This window comes from Falco punctatus (assembly GCF_963210335.1).
Source record: "Falco punctatus genome assembly, chromosome: 13".
Lineage (NCBI taxonomy): Eukaryota > Metazoa > Chordata > Aves > Falconiformes > Falconidae > Falco > Falco punctatus.
Genome location: NC_137593.1, coordinates 20208193 through 20218562, shown reverse-complemented (window position 1 = coordinate 20218562; position 10370 = coordinate 20208193). Strand labels below are relative to the sequence as shown.

General features: G+C 47.0%; 1 protein-coding gene and 1 long non-coding RNA gene across 4 annotated transcripts in view; one reads left to right on the top strand and one right to left on the bottom strand.

The window, feature by feature from the left end:
- Positions 1-1789, top strand: part of LOC308072344 — a 58278-nt gene extending 56489 nt beyond the window's left edge. Inside the window, exon 3 of the long non-coding RNA XR_013931636.1 lies at positions 707-1789. This is a non-coding gene — a long non-coding RNA (uncharacterized lncRNA). The remainder of the gene's footprint in view (positions 1-706) is intronic.
- SCG2 (secretogranin II) overlaps positions 1-10370 on the bottom strand; it is an 80434-nt gene that overhangs the window by 44140 nt on the left and 25924 nt on the right. Inside the window, exon 1 of one of the 3 annotated variants that reach the window (XM_080409007.1) lies at positions 3568-3682. The exons of the other annotated variants lie outside the window; for them this stretch is intronic. The gene's annotated coding sequence lies outside the window, so the exon portion shown is untranslated. Of the gene's footprint in view, positions 1-3567; positions 3683-10370 lie in introns of those variants that run through there. 3 annotated transcript variants of the gene reach the window in all.

Genomic DNA, 10370 nt, shown 5'->3' with positions numbered 1-10370 from the left:
CTTGAAATAAAGAAGAAAGAAGAAAAAAGAAGCAGTTAACATATGGAGACAAGCTTAGGAAACTAAGAAGCAAAATAGCAACTGTTATTTTAAACTGGAACTCCTCATGAAGCATACCACCAGTGCTACACTTGTGTATTAGTTATGGAAACCTAATATTACTCATATATAGAAGCCATGTATTTTGGTGGAAATTTGAGATTTTCTGAATTGTTCCTATGATTCCTCAGTTTACTGGAAACTATTTGTTACCTATGCTATAAATTGCTTGTCTCTATGCTCAACGTACTTTATGAACATCAGTTTTCCAATGGCAGTAGGAAAGTATAAAATAGAAATCCTATATAGCTCATGAAATCCCCAGAGAGGAATCTGGATGACATTTTTATGATGAAAATGAAGGACCCAAATGGTAAAATAAGTATATCCATATATTCAAATGGTAAAATCAGTATATCCATATATTTAAATGTGGCTCAAAATATTAATATTAAAACTGCATACAAAATTTTTTTGTAAGATTATTCCATAGGGCATCTACTTTCATGCCAGGGTGATACCGCTGAATGATGCTAGACTGCAATGAAATTAATGTTATGAAGTGGAGAACATGGCATATAAAATGACTTGCAAGTTTATCTGTTGTTAGTGTTATTACTTTCTTTTTTGCTGTTTCATAAAAAATAATAAATTATTTGTATTATAGGTGAATTTTACTTAAGACCTTCTGTGAGTGAACCATTTTCCTAAGAGCAATGATCTCCTATATAAAGGACAAACTACAATTTATCCTAAAGGTACAACATAATTTTATTTAATCCTTTAAACCCCATCTTGGAAATAAGCTCAAGTAGGTAGGTTCTGAGTGATGATTTCATTCATTCGTTCACTTCAGCAGAAATTGAATCAGGTCCCAGGACAGGCAGAAACGTGGCCATTGGCAAAAGTGAGCTGAATTCAGTTAGAATAGATCAGTAGAAGCCCATGCCTAGTCTGTCTGCCCATCTTATGGTAGCCAACAATAAATTCTGGAACAGAAGTGGGAAAAATATGCCTGTGGCTGAATGAAGATCACAGCGCTGCTGTGTGTGAGTATAAAGCCACACAAGCCCAGTCTTGTGGGGAGCTGAGCACCCTCCACCCAGTGAAGGGGAAAATTGCCATCGCACATCTCCTAGGAGATGCTCAGGCACTGATACGCTGGCGCCGTGAGGCAGATTAGACTCTCTTCTGATCCAGTTACATTAACAAATAAAGTACAATAATGAGAAAGAAATGATAAAGATATAAACTGCTTTGATTAATTGAGCTATTTGGGTTCCTTGGGTTTTGGCTCGGTAAAAGCATCCTATTGAGATGCTGGCAATTCATGACAGACTGAAAGAGCTATGTATACCGCTATTTGCACGTTGCTCTAAGTAGAAAGTGAGGGTGGGTACGGTCATTTCAGCTCACTTGTAGATTTTTCCGCTTAGTTTTCATTCCTAACATAATGTGGCTTAACTAAATAATTAAAGCAGTATCAGTTCAGAGGGCTGCTTTTTTCCCTCTCGGTATGCCTGGGCAAGCTAACAGCTGTAATAGCAAACCATTTCCCCAACATTTCTGACCACCCAAGCCCAGATGCGTTTGAGCATTGATTTCACAAAGGATTAGTTTGGAACAGCTGATTAGAAGGTCCCACCCTCCAGATCTGAGTTTGCCCTGAAACAAAGCCAACGCATCGCTTTATTTTCTCTCACAGAAAAGGCACCAGTCCTATACAGAAATGTATATCTCCGGGGGGGGGGGGGGGGGGGGAAAGCACTTTGCTACTTATTGTAGCAAATAAATGAAATCCAGACTTTCTTTTTCCAGCAGAGAGACTGTTATTAACAGAGCTAGTTTGATTAGTGCATGAGAAACTGTCCTCTCGGAGGGGTGGGGGAAGGGAGAGTTGTTCCATAATTATCTGCCAGGCACCTCCCACTCACAGAGACCAGGAACTCAACCTCCTTCGCTGCATTCTGTATTGTTACAGCCTTTGTAAGAGCTGTCAGCGTCCCATTAAAATCAAAATGCACATCTCCACGCAAAGTTTAGTTTTGTGTTCCACAAGGATGTTGCTCAGCTGGGTATTTCCTTTGCAAGGATAACAGGTCATTGGGTTCTTTCTACATATTTTGGGTGCATCTGTCTCTAGATCAATATTCACATCTAATTTAGTGGTAGATGATACTTGAAAGCCTTGACAAATGGGTTTGGGAATGATTTCTTTTAAAAGCTTTGATTTCGGGTCATAAAATCTTCTCATTAAACAGAACGTGTTATCTAGGGTAAGAGGACTCCTCCCTAGTCTTTCAGACTTTCCTTCCATATTTTGGGGGAAACAAAGGACATTTTAGACTACCTTTAGGACCTGTAGTAAAACATTCTCCACTGTGCCTCTGGGGCAATACGCTAAAATGGCTGTTTTGTCTGCAGATGGGCGACTGTGAAGCTAGTCTGGATGGGGAGTGTGGTTTCTCTTCTATTAGCACCTAACAAATGGGAAAATCACCTTTTGGCCAACAAATGTAGAAGTTCCTATTTATAAAATGAGGCAATGAAGTTCACAGTTTCGCATGCACAAAGACAATGCAGCCTGACAGAAGTTCCCCCCAAAAGAGACAAAAAAATATAAATCTTCTTTCTGGGATGTTTCCATGGTAGCAGTAATTGGCTCGCTCAGTCTCACTCAGCAGTTGTCTCTGATGTGAATGTAATGTTTCCAGGGAAAACTGGCAATGAAAATTCAAAAGCTTTCCTATGGATGAGTCCCTGCCCTAAGAGTTTGAGGGGGAATCCGACAGCAGTTTTACCGTAATGAAAATAAAGAAATATCTTCCATGCTTTTCCTCCCATTTACTTTTGCAATAAATAATATGACTGCAGTGTATATATATATATATATAGCATATCTAACCCTAAAGGGTCAACCCTGTGCAAGGAACTCAAAACATGAACAAAATAGCAACGGGGTGAGGAGAAGGGAAAAAAGAACCCTAACCCCCAAGCAGTTCTGAACGAATCTAACGGTTGGTTGTATACGTATACATCCAGAAAGTTAGTCAGGTGGTGTTTGCACCCAAGGGAACCTCTCAGCCGGTATTTTGACGCGCCTGAACACAACCGCAAGCAGGAGGGCTGTACCTGCCGGCTTCAGCCAGGAGCCGTGCCGGTACGCACACATCTGTCTATACAGTTACAGGGCTGTACTTCACAGACAGGTATTTCGTTGCAACATCAGCTACAGCCCCAACAACTTTCCGCCGTAACTCGTTGTGTAACCGAACCCCTCCCGCTGGGCTGGCGGCCGAGCCCCGCCGGGCAGCCGAGGGGGGACAGCGCAGGGCTCCCCCAGACCCGCACCCCGGCCGCGCCGCACAGCCCGGCGCAGCCCCTCCCTGCCCGCGCAGCCCCTGCCTGACCGCGTTGACCGCGCAGCCCCTGCCCGACCGCGCAGCCCCTGCCCGACAGCGCAGCCCCTGCCTGACCGCGTTGACCGCGCAGCCCCTACCTGCCCGCGCAGCCCCGCGCAGCCCCCACCTGCCCGCGCCGCTCCCGCCGCCGCCGCTGCCGCCTTCAGCACCCGGACAGCGCCCGCTTATACCGCCCTCTCCGCGCCTGACGTCAGCCGCGCTCGCCCGCCCCCCGCCCCGCCCGGGCGGCGGAGCCTCGGCCGGGCCCGGAGCCGGTGGTGGCCACCGGGACCCTCCCCAAGTGCGGACGGAGGATCGCCTTCCCCGGCCCCCCCTTCCCCGCCAAGGGGTGGGTATCAAAAGGGCAAATGGAAACTGGGGGGCACGCGGGGGAGGGGAGAAAAGGGCAGAAAAGGAGAAAAGACAAAAGAAAAAAAAAAAAGATGGGAAAAGGAAAACAGAGGAAAGGGGGGAGAAAGAGGGGGGAAAGGAAAAAAAAGGGGCAAAACTGAATTAAAACGAGCAGGCGGGGGCCAGGCAGCCGCGGCTCAGCTCCGCGGGGCGGGGAGCAGCGCGAGGGCTCGGTACCGGGCTGGCCAGCGCCGCGGGCGAGGGGGTGCCGGGCCAGCCGGGGGGGCACGGAGCCCCCGGCGGGCAGCGTGAGCCAGGCTGCGGGGCGCAGTCAGCCTGTGCGCGCCGGTGCGCCCGGCTGCGCCCCTGCCTTGCGCGGGAGCTGGACTGGCCGCTCGGTAGCTGCGGTCAGCAGCGGGTGGGGTTTTTTGGTGGGTTTTTTTGTTTTTTTTTGTTTCTGGGTTTTTTTGAATCCATGGAACGAGCCGTTCTGGCCTTGTGACAGGGTAGGGACAATTCACAGCATCCAAAGGCCTCTTCACCAGGAGGCCCAGGAGCTCCAAACCTGCTCATGGTTGCTCCTGCAGATGGGGAGCGGCCGAGGGGCAGGACACCCCCTCCATTGTACGCCTGAGATCAATGGAAAAACTGAAGCACGTCAGGGAAAGACATGGCAGAAGGATTCGCCCCACGGTAGGTCCCTGCCCCAGGCCCGTGAGCAGCAGTACAGGAGGGGGCAGGCACCCCACTCCTCCAGCACTCCTGCCTTCGACCCTGCTCCCCCCGAGGGCAGAGGGACTGCCCCCGGCACCACTGCTGGGCTCCGCTAGTGATGCTCTGGCAGTTATAACTCCAGCCTCAGCGCTCCCTGTGCACACCTAGATCACTAGGGTGAGTAAATAGCACTGTGCCATACATCAGAAAGCACGAAATGTAACACATTGCTGCTTCAGCTGCTGCTCTCGGTTTTAGCTCAGTCCTTTGCCTTCCTTTCTATTCCAGAAAGGTTATTTTACTTGGGCTTTTAAAGAAGGATTCTTTTTTCCCCAAAATAAATCTTTCCTGACAATTTTGACCTTTTACAGCACAAAATAATAATAAAAAAACCATCCAAAAACCAACCACAAACCTACGATGAATGTACCTTCCAAACCAATAAATGTTACAAAATTAAATTGTCATAAGAACAGCAAGGTAGAAACGATTGCAGCCATGAACAAAGATAAAAGGCCTATCCTTGCTGCATTTGTTGTAGTTGAAATGCAGACCTGGAAGCCTCTTGTTTCACCTTACATGGACTTATGAGTAAAATGTAAGACCAGTTTTTATGCTGAAATTCAGCAGCAACAGACTTATTCAGGCCCCAGATACCATCCCAAATGCCCACTTTCATCACTGGACCCAGGAAGAAAAGACCCAAAAGAAAGGTTACACTAGGACCTATGACAGCATCCCTGAAGAAGGGAAACAGACAGGTATCTAAGCAGAAAGCGAGGTCCAAATTGCCCTTGAGCAGCTGGGAGCTGTACTGCTGAACACCACATCCCCCTTCTGCAAGGCTCTGAATGCCCACAAAACATACAGCTGCAGACACTGTTATCGCTAGTACATCTTAGTCCATAGAGAAAACAGTCATCATGATCAAAACACAACAACAACAACAAAACAAGAAGAAAAAGTGCTCAAATCAGCTTCTCAGGAATTTTCTTGTGCCTCTGCAGGTATTTCCAACAGACTCTTGTTTTGTGCATTCTGCCACCAAATGCCTAACATTTATCTAGCAAATTCTTTCCCATGAAATCATCCTGCTGCCCCCATCCGTCTATCCCTGATCTTCAGCATCCGTGCGTATTTCAGACAACCCAGATTAATTGGCACATCAGCACGATTCCTTCCTCTGCTCCTGAACCACTCACTTGAGATTTACAGCTTGTGAAGTCAGGCGGACACTTGGCTTAGGTCTCTGTCACGGCTATTTTGGGTTCAGTGGCTAAAATTTACCAAAGGGTATCCACAATTCAGCTGCCAGTTTTACTCTACATCAAAAAGTGTTGCCTGGACTTTGTCCTGACAATTGATTGCATCCGCATAGTCCTACAAGGAGGGCCTTAGTGAATGTACTTTTTTTTTTTTTTTTTTTGAGTGTATGGCATTCTCTTCCTCAGAATGAGTCATGCGACAGAAAATTTGATCTGTTCTGTCATTAGAAGTTCCGTGGCATTTTATACAAGAGTAAGATCACATCACGGCATCTCTGAATTTTAGGAAATTGCATTAGAACTAGCTCAATATCAACTGTTTAACCAGAGGAGCTTGGTAATCTCATTTTTCTGAGTGCATTTTGGCCATTCTGCATTCTTTTTTGGATCCTGGGAACAGACCAGCAATAAACACAATGGTTTCTCTGAACGGCTTGTCCTGCCATGTGCTCTGCCTTACGTAGTTATGCATCATGAGAAGGTAGAAGTTAATCAATCAACCCTGCATCTTGCATGCTAACTTAAAAGTAAAGCTTCAAAGAAATTTTACTTAATTTCACCTAAGACAGATGGCATGGGGTGGGTGGGGGAACTTCACTGCAGCAAACAGAGTCAAAAGGACTCCAGCCCACTGTGTCGTGGGGCCATGCCCAGCTAGAAGACCATCATCCCTAAAGTTAATGGAGAAAGAAAAGCCAGACAACTTGACTTCGGGAGGTGGCAAGGTCTGACGTGGGGCTTGGTGTTGTTGCACTTGTGCCCATCGCCGAGACAGCGACAGCGCAGGTAGGGAGATGGTGACGAGAACCACCACCATTCATGGACCGTGGTGTCCCGGTGAGACCTGCCTCCCACCACACGTGCCCAACTCACGTGAGAGGATGAAACGATGCTGGTGGTGGCAGACCCATCCCAGCAGGAATGCGCAGCAGCAGCAGGCAGCACATCTGGCTGCCATGGCTCCTTCTCTAAACACAAAAATAGTTTGCAGTTTGTGCAGTTCACTTCAGCTCCAGCTCTCTCCTCCTCTAATTGGTGTCACCAGAGACCAGTACTGCTTAAAAACAAAGTGGGGTTGTGTCAATATTGATTATCCCTCCCCCTCGCCCCCCATCCATTTCCAGTGGCAACTAAGAATAATTTTGAATTCATTACAGACACGGCATTTCTTGCAGAATAAGTGCCATTGTCACATTTAAAATTCAGTCCATATCTGACTGGAATATCTGCATTTATTCATATGTAATGAGAAGGAGGAGGTTTTCTTACCTCAGAAAAAGCTCATCTACCATCACAGATATAGATTCTTTTAAATTCTTTTAATTTTAAAATACTTGAACTCTGCTTGCGTCCAACATTAGACTTGTTATTTTGTACTCATTTTGCACGCTTGAAAGATCAAACATATTTGTATGCAAATACTTTTGGCCTGCCTAAATTTAGTATGTAATAAATGGCTCAAATTTCATTACCAAAGCTGTAAGGGGAGGGGAAAATATAAATTTGTAAAGAAAAGTAAGGGCTTTGCAGTTTGTAACTACAGTCCTTTAAATGCATGGATGTCAAGGCAAGCACCTGGTGGACATATCCTGTGCTGCAATGAGATGAAGTCTGCTCAGCACCAGCCTGACCCACACGCCTACCTGAAGGTTTACTACCCATTCTGTAGGGACATTTCAAGAACAGATTTAACTAAGAATAAAACAAAACCCACAACCCAAACCCTGACTTCTACCCAATACTTACATGTTCAGGATTTCAGTCTGCCTGCACGTGGAAAAAAAATGAACTAGGAAGAGGAGCCTTTGGGCAAGATGTGAACACTGCCTCTGGGACACACTCACACGTCCACCTTCACCAGGTGGCCATACCGGCAGCCTCGTGCGTTCCCGTGCCGTGCCGGGGGCTCGCTGGCCGTCCCGTGCCGTGGCAGAGCCATGCGGGCACCTCGCCCTGCACTGCAGCCTGCCCGCAGGAGCCACCTGGCTGCCCAGCTGCTTGTGGCAAACTAAAATTGGTGCTGGCTTGCCATGGACAACCCCACAGCGGCTCAGCCTTCCCGCACCAGGGCTGGGTCACCTTGGCTCAGCCATGCCTGCTTGCCAGTCCTGCCCCCGGGCTCTGTCACTCCTGGAAGCACCTCCTGTTTTCTCCGGTGACCCGGAGGTCTCGCTGTCCTTACCTCCCTACCCAATGACCTACGCTGACTATAGGACGCCTCAATCTTGGGATACCTGGGGTGCACCAGAGCGCGCAGACCCTCTGCTGGTGGCAGGTGACCGGGACCCACCGGCTCAGCTGGGGCAAGAGGAGGAGAGAAGCTGCTGGAAGGCACCTGGAAGAGCAGCAGATGGATCGACAAGGAGAGTTCACCGTTACGCTTGTTCCAGCACAGCCTCCAGTTTGAGTACCACGAACAGGAATAGCAAAACACCAACAGATTAAGGAATAAACGTCTTCTCATATAACCACCAAACTATTTTTATCTCCAGGCCTCTCCCACATACGTACTCACATATTTTCTTCCATGGAGTTTCAAGGCTTTTCACAAGCCTGTGACATCTGCTTACCAACATTTGGTGCAAAAATATCAATATCTGCTCTGCCTAGCTGTTCCGAGTGCTACATTTACCAGCCAGTAAAGATCAAGAGCCTCCTGGGAGCTGGCTGGATCAAACTGTCATGATTTCAGCACTGCTTTGCGTCAGACGGCAGAATTTAAAGTCAAAACACAGATAGTTTAGGGAGGAAGACAATGCGAAGCCCTGAGTCATCCCCTGCTGAGGGTGAGAACAGATTAATAGACAGCAAACATGAATGAAACCAACGGCTCATTTTAGTCATGCGGCTGCTTCTGAAACCCAAAAATAGGATTTATTTTTAATCGTTGAGCATGAAAAGAGGATTTCTTTGCACCTTGCCAAGAAGAAGTTGAGAAAACAGTTTTAATTAGCGTGGGGCAGGCTCCCCTTTCCTTGGCACCCAGCGGAGCTCAGCCGTGGGGCTCGCTGTGTTCAGGGAAGTTTTGCTGCTCACAAGCTGCTTTAAGGATGAAAGATCTTGCCCACAAGATTTTGCACAACCCAGCAACTTTTAGCGTCATCCGGATGCAGAAGATGAAGTCCGTACTTCAGCCCCAGCCAACTCTCCTTTGCCAAAGCTGAGTCAAAAGAAATTATGATGGTTTATAACAAGGTCGTACCTTTTCGAGGAGCTGCACCGCACCCCACTGCTGGCTCACGGGGGAAGGAGAAAAAGCGACAATGGTTTGGCACTTGGATAAACTGCACAGGTTCCCCCAAAATCATTGGAGATTACTTAACCAAACCTCCGAGCCCTTCAGAGCAGCTGTGGCAACGAGCAGCAGAGAGCAAAACTGGTTTACCCCTGCTTTCCTGGGTGAGGTGCCCCCTCCCATGTCAAGCTCCTTGGCTCGTGTGAGGGTCTGACCTGGGGTATGGGCCACCTTGGTCATCTGGGTCAGCCAACCTTCAGGGATGTTTTCTCGTGAGCGAACACAAAGGTTTGACATGGGAGTGAAAAAAGTTGGTACAACAGCGATGCGTACACACATTTCTGTGATTTTTCATTTAAAATAAACAGAAACGATCTCACAGCTGTGTGTAAGGTTAGTTACATTGTGTAGTCCTCTGCTAAATCATTTCAGCAATTCTGCTCTGCAGAAACTTCGCGATCTTGGGGCTAAGCCATTTCTATCCCTTACTTACATTACAGACTCATTAATTTTCACATTCATCACTCAAACATGAACAAGGTCAGTGATTTTGGATGTCCCTGTCTGGCAGAAAACCTCAGTTTTGTTATCTGCTGCCTTGTCTGGCACAGGGTAGGACTCAGAGTAGCTAAAGCATGAACTAGTGTGCTTGCATCACTTCATGTGGGCAAGTGTTCTTCCATCCTTGAGTCATTAGGGCAACAGGTCCCTTAGCAATGCAGCGAGTGAGAACCGATCTGCTGAAGCCAGGAGGGCGAGAAGCCGTGCTGACTCCTGGCCATAAAGCATTACCACAATTTTCTCTTGCATCACCTTTGCTAGTGTCATTAGTTCCACCAGTGCCATTACAGCCTTTTTTGTGGCCATAGGTTTGCCCCTCTTTGCTTAGTAAGTCTGTGCCTACATAGGTTCCAACCCTATCACTACAGTAACTTATACAGATCTGGGTCACAACCAAATTTAGTATTTGGCCATGAATGTGACTAAAATAGAAAAAAAGATGTTCAGTGCAAGGCCCAGCACAGAGCTAACATTACAGAATTTCCTCCTGGAGACAACTTCTATGAAGAGGGCAAACAGTTTGATTTGGTGGCTCACGTGGACAAGGCAGAAGCACTTCGTGTCATGCCCTTTTCAAAAAATGTATAGTAAATTAAAAGTTAATTCAATATAAAAACAAGTGATTGCATCAAAACAAGACCACAATTTATTACTAGCTATAACCGCGTGGGCTGATATATCTGCCACATCAGCATTAAAGCAGAGAGCTTATGTTTTTAGGGTTGAACTGTACTGACTTTGAATTTCAGGACATACAGCCAAGGAGAGTCATCTGGCTTCCACGTCAGCTTCACTGGTTTAGCA